The 16170-nt window shown below is 36.2% G+C and overlaps 1 protein-coding gene across 17 annotated transcripts in view; it reads right to left on the minus strand.

Moving 5' to 3' along the window:
• The window catches only part of hts (adducin 1-like protein hts), a 233651-nt gene that overhangs the window by 157539 nt on the left and 59942 nt on the right, over positions 1-16170 (minus strand). The window lies entirely within an intron of this gene.

The raw sequence follows: 16170 nt of genomic DNA on the forward strand, positions 1-16170 counted from the left end.
TTTGTTGGGTCCTCACTTGAATCAGAAACACTACCCTAAAAGAAATACAACTTTAGCATTTACCAAGAAAAAATACATTTACGCTAAATTCACAACGACAAACAAAAAATAAAGCTCTTTAACCCTTTGCGGACCAGTGGTTTCAGTATGAAACCACACATTTTTTTTCTCCATGCAGCCACGGGAGTCTCTGGTGGGGGGCACAAGGGGGACGTGTCCCCCTCAACATTTTGTTTAAGAAGGTATTAAGATATTGTTGGAGAATAAATTATATTTCGAATGGCATGTAGGAGGTATGGTAGAAGAAGAACAAGGAAGGTAGAGAAAGAATAAATTAATGGATAGTATTAAGAGTATAACCCCTATGTCAAGGTGAAGGAATTACCTAAAAACATATTGTATGTAAACTTCAATTTATAGCAGTAATGGAAGAAAATTATGGTAAATGTGAGTTAAGTGATTTGATCACTACTGCACTAAGCCTAAGTGCAAAGATCTAAAACTCAAATTTTCGGTTCCAAAAAATACGTCTGGTACATACAGAAAGCATAGGCTGTTGGATGTTCCACTTTATTTTCATGGAGATAAATATTTCTCTCTTACTTATCTTTGATCTATTTGGACTTCAAAGTTCTCTCTTTCAGACACTTAAAAAAAAAAAAATCAATTCTCTCCTTCATTATCATATTTATAAGTCAATATAAAATAGAATCATTGTAAGTTTCATATGCAACTCGACTTTGGAATCCATCGGAAACAAATGAACAAAAATACTGGTGGAAATATGTCACGTTTAATCTATCGATTGTATTGGTCAAGGTAGAATGAGGATCCAGTTAGCTCATAATTCAAATAAATCACCATTTACTCATAATTTTGATGTAAATTCAGTTTTGGTCTAGTAGCCCTGTCCCCCACCTCACCCCCAATTTTAACTTACCAGAGACCCACGATGCAGCCCCATAGTTTTAGAATGAAACCACCTTTTAATATGAACTTTGCAAGCCATTTAGGGACAGGGTTTTAATTGTTTCCAGGAATTTCCGTTGGCGCTGAAACTGTATTGCCAATTGATGTTTAGGGTTCGTTGTTTGTAGCAGCTTTGTTGCATCATCGGAGAAATTTAACTGTTTTACTCCTTTCGAGACAAATTTTTCAGGAGAAAAAATAATATATATTTTATTCTATATTATTGATACTGTAAGTGTTTGTCAAATCATCTATCCTAAATATGTTATATTCCTGTAAAAATATATATGTGGTTTCAGATTGAAACCACCGGGTAACAATCACATGTTACTAGCAAACATTGTTTCCCATAGGTTGTACCATATTTTTAAAAATTAGAATTCATACACTTTCTTGGAATATTTATTTGTATTTCTTACAGAAATTAATATTCCCCAGTGACGGAAACTGTATATAGTGTAAGGAAATTTGATATCACTTCTGACAGATGGGAGGGGCGTGAAGGAAGGGAATAATTTTGTGGCATCTCCTTGGTGTCACTGTTTTAATACATATCTGATTCATAAAAAAATTAATGTGAGAAGCCATTCTCTTTGAAGAAGTTTCGACTTCCTGTATTTCTGGGATGATTAGAACATCAACATCACCAAACTCCCGGAAAGGAGAGCAAAAGCAATGTATCAGTTAAACATAAGCCATACGTTCCACTTGAAAAGATTTACGAAAGTTTCACATATATGACAGTAAGAGGAATATCTCGCTGATGTGCATTCTGTAGCACTGTCTAGGAGCCTCATCGAACGCGAACAACGTGCAATATCTGGAATATTGGATTCTGTATAACAAACACCACCATAAGAACTGCTTTTATCAGTACCACAAGAAAAATGTAATGCTAGATATGGTCTGGTGGTTGTAAGATGAACCACAACATTTAGCAACCCCGAAAAGGTTGTCCCAATATATACATTATTGTGATATTACTGCTTTTCTATTAGTATCATCAAATATTTAGCAATATGTTTATTTTAGTAAAAAAATAGCAGTTATTGCCCAGTAGTTTCAGTGTGAAGCCATCATATTTGGCAACACTATAGTTATTACTCCAAAATGTTATTGTAATATTCTTTCTTTTAGTATCATAATCAAACGTATACAGTATTTCATTATATGTTTTCTTTCTCTTCATAAATTCATTCCTTGGGTCTCAAACGATTAAACACTTGTGCAGGCTCTCCAAAATTTTAGCAGAAAAAATAGTTACAAAATTTAAATGCATTGTTGGCAGACAGGACGAAATGCGGTTAGCATACGACGGCTCAGAACAATATCGCCATTGTTAATTGAAGTTCCAACAATGAAGTAGTTCTGCGCTGACGATTGAAGTATAAAATAACTAGTAGTTAAAGCCCGTCATCGGGAAAAGGATGTTCCTTTTCCTACTGAAAGTGATATTCAAGAAATTATTGCCATAACACATGTCCTTTCTCAAAGATTAAAAAAAAAAAAAAAAAATCCCCCCTCCGGAAGCTAAAAAAGCCCATAGAATGAAAGAATGGATGTGATTTTCAAACTCCTTGTTTCTTTAGTAAAATTAATTGGTTACACAAATCTTCCAAAAATATTCCTTTTATAGGTGAAACATATTAGTTCTTGCAGGTTGATTATTTTTCAGTCTGAAGAACGAAACCCGGGACAAACCGTCCCGGAAAACCGGGACGTCTGGCAACCCTAATTCAGATGAATGTACTAATTCATTGAGTGCTAGTTAATTTTTATCCTCTCCTCCAATATTTGATGGTACGGTATTAGTTTCAGAACTGCTCAATAGGACACGAAAAGTATAGTTTTTCCTAATTTTGTAATTCTCTTTAATTATTTTGAAGAATCCTGACGAGGATTGCACTATTACTCATAGCAAATATTATGCTTTGTTCCACAGTGGCATCATGTTGATTTAATGTAATATAATTATCCAGTGTGCGAATTGAAAAATTTTCCCAGGGGGGGATGAATTTCACCCATATGCGCACCCAGTCCTCCCCCCATATATATATATATATATATATATATATATATATATATATATATATATATATATATATATATACACTAACAAGTACAGTTGAGTTCAAGTACAAGTACAGTCTAACAAGTACAACAGTTGAGATGTGAGATCTTTCATAAATTTTCACTTAAGTAATATTTAGGTTAGCTACGCAAAGTAGACCTACTTATCTTTATGTCCAATTAAAAATACTACAGAGGGGAAAAAGTTATCCCTGCCAGGGATAAAATTTTCCTTCTCCAGGGTGGGAAAGATTTTTGTCAGGGGGGGAAATCCCTGGCATCCCCCCCGCCAATTCGCACCCTGTAATTATCTAAGTATGCAATTTTGCATTAAGAATCTAAACCTCTAGCTATAAATGATAGAAAATATTCATGAAGAGTTAGTTTTCTTTTAAGAAGGCAATAGAAAGGAATGATAAACTGTGCACACACACAGAAGTGGGTCAGTTACTTTTCTCATTCGTAATAAAGTGGAATTAGCATTGTGTAACAAAACCGACGACATAAGTTCGCGACTTTTGATAGGCATTCACGTTTTAATAATTCCTTCTATGACTAGCAGTGAGTCAGTCTCAATGCAATGCGTATAATACCAGTATTCACTAACTGCTCGCTGCACAACAATCTCTTACGTAAGGCTTCTTTCCTCGTGTCACTATTTTTCTAACATTCATCGTAAGATACATCGATTATAAGTATCATCTTATCTCAATGAAATACTAACTATGAATTCACATACCAAAAACATTATCATCAGTAGACAGACATGGATATTCATTTCCTGCACATTTTAAATGTAAAGAAGCTCCAATTCTGGGAACCAGGGTCCCTGATATTAACTATGCTATACTTCCACAAAGTTTTGATTTGCTAACACAGCAAACTACAGAAACTCTGAACAAGCAACTTTCGCCATTCAGCTATTGACACAATGATGATAAAGCAATTTTAATTACTGAACAACGTGCTGATTTAAAACTAATTTACGAAAATTAACATGTAAGACTAGGCACAAGATTTTTATAGTACGCCGAAGCCAGACTACTGTGTTAACTTATGATTTCGAAGTGCAAACTTGAAAACAAATCATTTCTGCGGATGCGTTAAAATGTTTTGAACTACAAGGGTAAGTCCCAAGTCTTGCAATATTCTGGTACACAACACACGTATTTGTTACAGTAAACGAAAACAGGTTAGCATTTAAAGTATAGCCCCTTTTTACATCACCTGCAGTCACCTTCCTGTGAGTTCTTCCATTCCACGTCGATAACACGTCTTGTCCTTAGAAGCAAATAAGTCAATGACTGATATTTCCACCTTCTGCTGGTTGGTGAAGCATCGTGATTTCAGAAGTTCGCCAAGGACAGAAATTGGTAGTAATCCGAAAGGACATAGTCATGACTATATGCCGAGTGTGGCATCAGTTCAGTGTTCCTGCATTTTTTGTTGAGTGTTCGGAGTCAAATATAGTTTTCAGTCATTCTGTCATAGCAGGGCGAGCTTTCGGTTCACCAATGCTGGATATTTTTACCGTATTTCAGCATACATTCGCTCCAACAGGTTCGGATCGGCAGAGGTTGGCAGAGATAGCTCGAACTAACAAGGGAAGTAGTTGGGTTCGAACGGGTGAATACGACCAAAAAGGAAAGCATGTGTAATGGTAGCACCCCGGAAGCAAACTGTGATGTCAGTTTTTCTGCAAGATTGTGTAAACGTCCGCAAGAGCATGTGGTATAACTACAGAGCGTCTATAAAGTCTGACCTCGGGCCATTTTTGCGGAAACTGGGAGAAAAGAAAATCGACGCACACATTTTGAATGACAAAGTTTTGAACCAGGATCCCGGAGGGTCCCAAACAGGGTACAACTCACAATTTTTAAATAGTAAGGGGATCAAATAGTATATATCGTTTCAAAGTATTGTAAAAAGAAACAAGCTGCAACAAGTCCCGAGTCTGTATCGCACTCTATGCAAAATGGTGGTCACAGACACTTTCATGACAACTGTGTTGACATTTTGAATGACTACCATTTTGTACAGGGTAAGCGTAGACTTGTGACTTGCTTCATCTTTTTTCTTTTCACAATACCTTTCCAACGATATACTACTTGACCACCTTACCATTTGAAACTTTTGGTTGGACCCTCCGGGGAACCCTGGGGCACATTTTCATTCAAAATGTGTGCCCTTAAAAATAATGGGGTACGTGTTCGTCGATTTTTCCATCTACCCAACCCTTTTCCGCAAAAAGAGCCGGTGTCAGTCTTTATTCGGTCATTATGGCACGTGCTCTACTTTGCCCTGCTCTTGCGGATGTTTACACCATCTTGCAAAATACGGACATCACTATTTACTTCCAAGGTGCTAATAATAGTACACATACTTTCCTTTTTGTGTGTATTTACCCGTTCAAGCCCAAGTACTTTCCTTGTAAGTGAACTACCCCTCATAGTTCCACCACACAAAGACCAATACTTTATGTTCGAAACGGCCCTGATTGACAACTGTTCTGTAAGATGACCCTCACTCAACTAGTTTTTGGGCATTAGGACTTCGGAAAAGAACTTTTAATCGCAACGTGCCAACCCGTTTCTGGAGACTCACATCACGCCGATTTTGCAGCAGTTGTCAGCACACACCTATTCTCCTCTAGGCCTGAGCTAAGGTCAACTCATATGGCACAATGCGGCAAACCCCGATGGTTTTTCGAGTTTGTGAAAGTGACGTACAACAGTGGTGAGATATGCTGAGTTGGTTTGAGAATCGCCGTGTGCTGGTGGATGGATTTTCCTCAATGGCATATCATATGAACTCAGATTATGTTATCTTGGGGACGGCCGGCCCTTGGCTGATCTTCAATATTTTTACTATGTGAACAAAGTTTCTGGAACCAGCAAAATCGCTCTCGCATGCCAAATGTTTTGGGTTACGCCCGAGTTTAACTCCTAGAGTAACGGTCCACGTATCAGACGTTGTTGAGCACTCATCGTCCGGACTGAAGGAGTAGCGTTATCCGTGTTAAATAATCAGCTTGCCACACTACCTCTTGGGCCAGTTTGACCTTGTACTTACGGTAGATTACTTCATTTACACGCGCCTGCTATTTGGGTCATGAAATATCGCAAGTTGACTCATTCTTCTATTAGATAACAATAAAATTCCTTGAATTTTGACATCTACCAGAACATCATACCAACTCTTCTTTCATAACAATTACAGGATCTCAACAAGCGTGCAGTCATTATTACAGAAATGTATTTTAACTTTCCTTTAACAGATCAAAAACACTGAATTAAACGCATTTGCAATGATATTTGAGTTTTGTGTTTATTTCGGTGAGATACAGATGCGATGAAACATACAAACGTGCGATGGAGAACTGCAATATGTAACTTTTTTTTCTTAATTTTTGAAGACCGCAACACCAAAAAGAGAAACAAAAAAAATTCACAGGCCTTTCGAGATATCTCCTTTATTCTCGTCACGTTTTCTACTTTTCTTCGTCCATTTGAGAGATTTTCTTTAAAAAACGGAAAGATGTATTTAATGCATCACTGATGTGTGTTTCTGCGTGCTCAGTTTCCTTAAAAGTGAGGAAAATTACTAAGTTTCCTCAGTATGAAAGTTGTCACTAAAAATAATTTAAACGTTTTAAAATCAATTTAATATTGAAAGAATCTTAAAATTGCGATGTTATCTTTCAGTGCAGCTAATACATTATTATTACATTCTCCTCGCTTTAAAAACAACAGAACATGAAGTGTATAGTTTTGTTTCTTTAAAAAACTTTTAAAATCATATTCTTGAACAGTACGTATGAAATTATATTGCTTTGGCCTGAAGAAATTTTGCAATTATCCAAACCTGGATAAGAATAGAACATTGTTAAAATCCAATCAATCCTTTGGAATACGGATTTGAACGTCAAATCTCCACCAGGAATCTTATGAAGAACTCTCAACCTATGTACACTGTGTATATAGTGAGTGAACCATTTATATTGATATCCCCTTGTAATTTTTAAATAGGCGAAATATTGAAATTTTGTACGTCCAGACATCGGCATTGACACTTTGGTACCACCAGGTTAACAGTGTTGCCAAATCAAACTTTTTTTTACAAAAAAAAACCCACTCTGTAAACTACAAATTTCAAATTTAATGTTAAGCGAAAACTTACGTGACATTTATCATTAAGTGTTGCAAACTAGGTACGCTACAGAATCAAATCTCCAAATTTTGGTGGCCTCTACAGCAGTAATAACGTAAGCGACGGGCGGGGCAATGCACATCCAAAGTACCTTAGTGTCACATGATCATGGTATGATGGATTTCGAATAAATATGAAAAAAGTTACAAGTGCTTGAAAATTTAAACTTTTCCAAAGTCTACGTCGAAAAAGTGCTTAGGTATGTACCCCATAAATGTTCTTCAATAGATGTTAAGATCATAATGCAGTTTACAGCAACTTTATATCTGAAACGTTCTCAAGTTATGGTAAAATCTGGTAAAGTTTGCAACATTGCTTAAAATTATGTAATTCCGAGAACCTGTAATTACACCTACCAAGGAGAATTGTTGAAATGTTATAGAAGCAAAGTATTTTTTAAAATGATTTTTTAAAAATGAACTTGAGTTTTACGTCCCACTCTTATGCCGGCTAGGTTAAGGAGACGTGATGATCAGAAAAGAATGAAATGGTGGAATGAAGAAAGAGGAAGAAAACGAGAGAACCCCGAGAAAATCCACACATGCGGTGTTGTCCACCACAAAGTTTACTTGGCGCGAGCTGGGATCGAACCAGGGACCAAATGCAACAAGAGGTGAAAGCTATCACCGAGCCACCGCGGCCCACGTTTAAAAAAATCCCTGAGTACGCCATTTTACGCAATTAATCAAATTTATCATTTTTTCGTATCTAGAATCGTTTGAGATATCAAACTGCTGTAAACGGCATTATGATCTTTATACCTATTGGAAAAAATGAAATGAAATCTTTCAGTTTTACGTCCCAAGGTTATGCCGGTTAGGCTAAAGGAGACGGTGATGATGAGTAATGAATGAAATGGTGGAATGAAGAAAGTGGGAGGAAACGGAAGAACCCCGAGAAAACCCACGCACACTGTGTTCGTCCACCACAAAGTTCTCTTGGCGGTTTATATCTATTGGAAACCATCTATATGATTGGATGTGATACTTATCTAAACACTGTTTCGAAATTTTATTTTGAAAAGTCAAATTTTCAATTCCATGTAACTTTGTTTTTGTTTGTTCGAAATATGTCATATGGTGACAATAGTATTCGACACTAAGGTACTTTGGATATACAAGAGCCTTTATGTTATTACTATTGTAGAACCCTTCAAAATGTGGTTGCTTATCGATGTTTGTGATACTGTAGTGTCCTTAATTTGCAACACTGCATGATAAGTGTGGTATTGTAGGTTTTCGTTTAACATGTATATTTGATATATGTAATAACACGACGTATTGCCATTTAAAAAGATGTTGGGTTAGCAACACTGTCGATCTGGTTGTAATTTCAGAGCGTGTCCACCAATGTTCTTCTATCAGTATTTTCATGTCACGAACTTTGAGCGTTTTGTACTTATTAGTTTAAAAGTTACAAGGATATCAAGATAAATGGTTCATTCTCAAAGCAGGATTAAGGGAGGGGCTATACCCCCGGTCCTCCAGATTGACAGGGGCCTCCACTCTGATCAAAATCTCAATTGGCTATTTAACAAGAATCAAGAAGATATAATCATCATAAAATGTGACCAAAAATATGAAATATATTCCCTATCTTTCTTATTGTACTTTCTGAGAAACGCATTAGGTGAAGTCAGCAGGGCCACATATTTTTTTCTAGCCCCAGCCTTTCTTCTTACCTTGCATGGGATCTAAAAAAGTACGTCTTTACCCTTCAGAGATTCGGAGGTTTTGACATTTTACTACAATAATTGCCACTCCCATTCAGTTCCCCTTCAATGTCAAATTCCAACCTTACGTCACAAGCCCTATGAAATGTCATAATTTCAAGTTTCTAGTTTAAGCAGTTTGGCCTGGGCGTTGATCAGTCAGAACGACTACTTTGTATACAGGGATTAAAAAAACAAAAGTTTCAACGGCCACTTTTGCGACTGTGGTGAAACGGAAAATGAGTTTCAAAATTCTGATTTTTATCTATTCAGACACACTTTAGATAGAAGACAAAATAAGACACAGAAACAGGATGTTTTAGAAATGGGTAGTATTCGTAGTTTGTATGCAGCCGTGGACGTTACACCATCATGTTTTTACGTTAAACGTTTGTGAGGAGTGGTGAATCAGTGAGCTCGGGGTCAGTGTGGGTTTCGCAGCACATTCAAAATTTACCATTTCGTTCAGGAGTCTCAAATGAAACCCAAACCATCAAGTGTCGCCCCGCATATGATGCGTACTCCGAAACATGTTAAAAGAGAACAGCAGTGTCACGAGTTAGACTGGCCGCATATTGACCAGAGAGAGGCCAGCTAAGCTACGGCAACGAGGGTCAGGAGAAAGTGGAGAGCGGTCTGAGTGAATTGGCTGTGCCGTCAAAACGTTGGAGGGGCCTTTGTCTAGCATGTGCAGGAGTGAATATGCGGTACGAAGCTTTGTGTTGTTCATAGTGCTGAACCTAGGGTCGGCTGCTCTGTCTCCGCTTAATATACGGCCAGCCTCAATGACTATACAGGAGATAAGCAAAACACATTACCCACAAAGATTGAAATTTGCACGAATAATATTTTGAGAAAATGCTTTTCAACCGTCTAGTATCTAGACTGACGATGTTGCATAGTCCCCAGATTTATCAGTGTGATTATATTATTATTATTATTATTATTATTATTAATAGAAGCCTTTAGAAAAGTGGAAACAAATTTCTGAAATCACTTAGGACGCATAGAAGAAAATAAATGTCATGCATGATGTGATTTTCCGCACATGAATATCAAATGTCGTCACAATATATATTTTCAAGAAAAACTATGATGTTCACTCTGAATCTTTAAGCCTTAGATAAGTTGATTTCTAACTCGACGCGATCAGAAGTCAAGGCCTTATTCTCCCACTCTCAGTAAGCCTATGTAGTGGTACGCGGAACAGACCAACCTAAACGCACAGTGTGCTACTCGACAATCACCCAGAAATCTTTTATTTCACAATAACTATTCACTACTTTATCAAGGATATGTAAAATTATGAATTAGTACTATAGCATAACAAACCTTTAAATATACAGTATACATACAAAACACAAAAACTGTAAAACTAATCTTCGTCATCTCCTAACGGGTCTTTCCTCTTTTTCCCCTTTGTCAGCTTCTTTCATCTCTGTTGCTGTACTTTAAGTCTCGTATCTGTCAAATATCTATTTCTACACGTGGTTTCCTTCCTTGTTCTCCAAGACTAAAGGCTGTTAGCTGTTCGCTGAACCATGATACATTTTTCTCTCTACTTTTTTTCCTTTCTCGTACAGTTTTCCCTTTCACAGAAGTTGTTTCTGGCATTTCTTAACAGGCTGCTGTCTCAGATGCATCTCACCGAAGCTATTAATCGTAATCAATTACAGTCAACTCTTAAATATTTTGTACGCAAAAACACACTACGTTCTGCAACTGATCACATTTAACTCTTATCTCGTGTTTTGTCACCCGGAACTTAATTCCTAACAATTGAGAGTGGAAAGTGTAACATTCAGACGCAATGAGCTTACAAGTTATGCTTCACCTCAATCACATATTTCAATGTTTGAATTTCGTTTAAATATAAAAAGGTACTAAGAAAGTTTTGCAACACAATTTTATTTATTTATTTTTTAAAATAATTTCCACCACATTCAATGCATGTCTCCAGTCTCCGGAACCAATCGTTAAACCAGATCTGCCAAGTTTCATTAGGGAGTACTGCACATTCGTTGTCGCAAGCTCTCAGATGATCTTCATAACTTGAAAACCGATCCCTTTCAGCTTCATTTTTACATACGGGAACAGTGCAAAGTCGCAAGCAGTAGGATCTAGACTGTAAGAAGGGTGCTCAAGAAGTTTGTCATGTAGTGGTTAAATATTCGTTGCAAGCTTTCGCACGATGACCTGGAGCATTGTCATGATGGAGGAATCAAATGTCCGTTCTTTAATTTGGTAGTAGGTTCTTCATAGATTCGATGATTTTAGGCAGGCACTGTTTTGAAAAATACAGCTATCATTTTCTTAACTGATAGGGAGTTTGACAGCGACATCCTCATCGAAAATTCCTAAGTCTTGGTCGGCACATTATAATAGTACAATCAAGCCTCGTCACCTGTCACGATGTTTTCCACATATCGACGTTGTCCCTTATTAAACATTTGCAGCATCTTCCGGTACCATGTCACACGTCGGGTCATCTGCTCTTCGGCCAAATTACGCGGCACCCAGAAACAACGGTTTCTTCACATGCAAATGATCATGCTGAATCGAGCGAACTGCTGGTGCATTTAAACTTAAGGTATCTTTAATCTGCTGGTAGGTCAATCGCCTGTCAAGTATTTCCCTAACAGCAGTAAAGTTTTCTTCCGTAACTTACGTTCGTAGCCTTCCCGTCCCCCAGGGTGAAATTTCTCCTTTGGAATTCTCCATATCACCTTAATATAGTCGTACGATGTGGACAGACATCACCCAGTGCTTCTTCTAAGCACTGGTCTACGTTTAAACCACGCGCGAAGTTATACCGCAAAACTGCTCGTATCCCATTTCGTGACCAAGATGTATCAAGCACTTACTATCACTGCTACTGAATAACTCAGCCCATCGCCTTGGCGTAGCGGTTACTATACCAATTTGAACAAGAATCAGAATTCACAAAAACCAGACTCCTGCAACACATGGTTACGCCGTATTGCAAAACTTTCCTAATACCCTTTGTATATTCATAATAATTGCATATCCCATTGTGGCCTAACATCTCAGCTATTTTCAATGCTAATTCGTATAATGCGACTCTTCTGTAATATGCAGATCAATGCATTTGATACTTCAATGAAGGACACGGAATTTATTAACCCTCGGAACTTCAAGTTGTTTTAGGGTACAAGTCATCCCAAGAGGGGGTGACTCGTCGAACCCTCTTCGTATATATTAGATAGATAGATAGATAGATAGATAGATAGAGAGAGAGAGAGAGAGAGAGAGAGAGAGAGAGAGAGTTAAAAGTTATTTTAAATTTTATTAGCCCATAAGCATCCATATGCTCTCGTACAATAAACACAAGCTTATTTCGTTTTCTCTAAAGGAAGCAGCGGTATTCTTTTTTGATATCGAGACGACAAGAAAGCGTATAAAAACAGACATCTCCCGCTAATAGTACAAAATTGTTACCTGGTTGGACAGTGTGATCAGATATATACTTTATTTAATTCGAAGATATGGAAGGTAGAGTAACTTTCGATATTCTGGCCAAATAATACTATGGTACTTAAGATTTGCATTTCTCATTAATTTCAAACTATTTACACTACCACTTCAAGATTCAATAATGAAGTGTAATTGCATAATTATGTATTATAAATTAGAATGGTATACAACGTAATGACATTCAATATATATATATATATATATATATATATATATATATATATATATAAACGAATCTAGAAAAAACTGTATTTACATACAACAGGTTGAAAGTACATAAGTAACAGTTAATTAGTTATCCGAGATTATTAACAGGGAAGAATAAAGCACAGACGCCTGCTCTTAGTTAATGATACAGACTCCAAATAGTGAAAATAATTTTTATTTGAATATGTAAGAGCTAGGTAAGTGTTGATTTTTTTTTTTTTTTTTTTTTTTTTTTTTTTTTTTTTATTCACAGCAGAAGGCGAGTGAAACTCTGACGAATCTTCTTTGTTATCATTCCACCTGCTACTAGTGGCAGTACAGTTTCTGTTTGCTTAGTGTATCTTTCGTTACGTAAGTACAGTATAACGAAAAGCTTGCACCATTTCTGTATGCCGTTTGCGTTAGACTATTGCCACAATTTTTAATAATTGTTCCCATTTGTCATTCAACAACAGATATGTGACCCTTAAGCACATCTAATAACATGATAAACGGAACTATGCGTTAGAAAGTAGTGGTGTGAACACAGTTAATATTTTACAGTCAACTATAGTTTTATTCAAATTGGCATAAGAAGCGGGATATTTACCATTCTAAATGTGCTATTATTGTAGACTAGTCTCACGATTACATTTTAATTTCCTCGGTTTTTTAGCAGAGCTAATTTCAATCCAGACATCATTTGCTAGGCTTCATTTGATTCACCGTAATCTGTATAACGAATTAACTTGAACTACTTTATTAGGTGTTATTTTCCGACTTAAGTGGGCATGTCATATCTAACAAGTGTGAAGTGCCATTACAATTTCATTTTCTTGACAACCAATAGTTTTCATTGTTTCAGCTTTTTGCATCAAGCCCATGAAACGGGTTTGCTGCACAATACATGAAAAAAGGAAGAACTGCTGTTACAATCGTGACAAATTGTACAACCGTGTTTAAACAAGCTGCAATCTTCAATTAACTTCTACACATTGTTACTACTTTAATTTCCACTTTCAATTTTATTTATTTATTTATTTATTTTTGTTTGTTTTAAGAATGTTATTACACGTAACAGCTTTGAACCATAATTACGCTTGCCACAATTCGAATGTGATTAAACAATCACAGACAGTTTTATACACTTAATATATTCCTTAAAGTTTTATTTAAAATTTACACTTCTGATGGAACACTGGTTTCGTAGTGATCGGAATATCATTTAACGTTCAGCACAGCTAATGAAGAATCTATATGGGAATTCACAACTGAGAAGGAATAGAACTCAAATCCCGATCCATAAATGCCTCTTTATCTGAATGTACTATATTAACTAATTTTCTACGATCTACAACAATTTACTTAATAATAGACCTACCTACGGACTTGTGTGTTCATCGAAATACGTTGTTAGAGATCAATTTCTATAATAAATTTTCGCTGAACAGAAATATCTTCCTGACAAATATTTAAGCCATGAATGCTAACACACACGCACATTATATTATATTAGGATCTTGGGATATATTATATATAATTCACAATAGATCCTGCTACGAAACTTATTGATTATACCAGGACTATATTTTTAATTATCAGACTTGATACGTAATCCTGTTCTGATCTCAGTGTTAATTATATGAGTAACTGTTAATATACATACAGGATACTGAAGCTCGTTAATACACAGTTTCAGTATCTGGGTATAATTTAAGCTGGCATGAACAGTATCAGAAATCACTAAGTAAAATCACATACTGACTGGCACTAAATTTTAATTAGTTTGGAACAAGCTAGATGAATAAAAAAATTAATGTCATTCTTTTCAGCAGCGTATTTGATCATTCGATTTGACTACTGGAATGACAATACATTTTTCTTGGGGGGGGGGGGGGGGGGAGAATTGGTGAATAATAATAACCTACTACCTCAAATGCAAAAGAAATTTGACAATGTACAATAGCTACGAATATCTTTGCATTGCAAGGAATAATTCATATTTTTTTCATAGGCCTAGTGGGTTATTCCATTCTTAATGGTCGAACACTCCCCAGTGACTATCTGGGATTTTGATGAAATTTGGCACACAAGTACCTACATCCCCCGTATAAAGTTTGTAATATTTTATTTTCCTGTCGCTACCAGTTCCTGAGATATTGACGTAGAAGTTAGGCAGTACGTATCGTGACTTCTGAACACGCTGTTTTTTGTTTGTATGAGCAAGAACTCTTACTAATTATGTTACATGGTTCAAACTTTTTTTGCAATAAATATATACATCGTTGTAATGAAGTAATATGTTGAAAGCGGGATGACCATTTTATGTTCGCATATATAAAATGTCAAAGTCAGCACTTTTTTACATCACCGTTTATAAAGCTCAACGTGTCACAGATTTCCTAGATAAAACAACAAATGCATGTAATTGTGTGCAGTACCTTACAGGGTAGTGAACTATATCAGGGTGTCTTAAAATTCCAAGATGAAATTTCGTGACTTTTTCTTTACCAAATCATAAAATCTTCTAACATTTGCAAGAGCGAATTTGAGTGCGAATTACGCCGAATTTTCATCCATGCGATACAAACGTATTTTGCCTGCGATTTGGTAACGTCTAAAGCCGACCATAGACATTTTTGGTGGGGAATTTTGACGTTTTATAGAACTTTTTTTTTTTAATCTGTACTTACATTTTTACAGATTTAAAAAATCGTGACCCAAAAGCTAAATTTCGTGACTTTCATGACCGTTTTCTGATTTCGTGACTTTCGTGACCGATAGACACCCTGTATATGCACCGGTAATGCAGAACTGTTTACACTTTATTTACAGGATTTATGTGAGGTTCAAGTTGGTATCATTGTAACAAAAACCTTTTGCTTATTTTCAGAGCCCTATTTAACTACGTTGACAGTGAAATATGAGTGTGATATTTTGGATGAACATTTCTATTTATGTAACAAACAACTTGTGTGATTTTCGAAACCCTGATATATTTCCTTCCATTGTAAATCATCGCTTTGTCAACATGTGTCGTTAGTCTTTCAGGTTTAGAACGGATATGGAGAATGGAAGTAAAGAAGTACGTGTGCGCCAGGTGCAATCATTTACACTGATTGTGCACTTGAAAACATATATTGTAAGACTGTAAGAAGAAACAACCTGCCATAGAAAGAAATTAACTGTTACAAAATAGTACAGTCCTGTAGGTCAAAATTACAGTTCAGTATTAGTAATAAGGAATTGGCCGTTCAAATAAGTAAAGACAGGCAGACAAAGTGAAAAGGAACATAATAAGCCTGTGGAACAGGTTACGTAAGCAAATGATACGTGCATGTTGTGAAACAAATAATTTGAAATTGTGGAAACTTATATGAACTAACACTTTGCAAAACATACCTTTCTCTGCTTTTAAAGACATAGTAGTACTTTTTGGTAACTATTATCATCCCGTCTGTATGTTCATCCACTGCTACCTTGTAATAAAGGTACTTCTAGGATATAGACAACATTATGGAATGGCATCC

The sequence above is a fragment of the Thermobia domestica genome, chromosome 1 (genome assembly GCF_964235325.1).
Source record: "Thermobia domestica chromosome 1, izTheDome1.hap1.1, whole genome shotgun sequence".
Taxonomy (NCBI): domain Eukaryota; kingdom Metazoa; phylum Arthropoda; class Insecta; order Zygentoma; family Lepismatidae; genus Thermobia; species Thermobia domestica.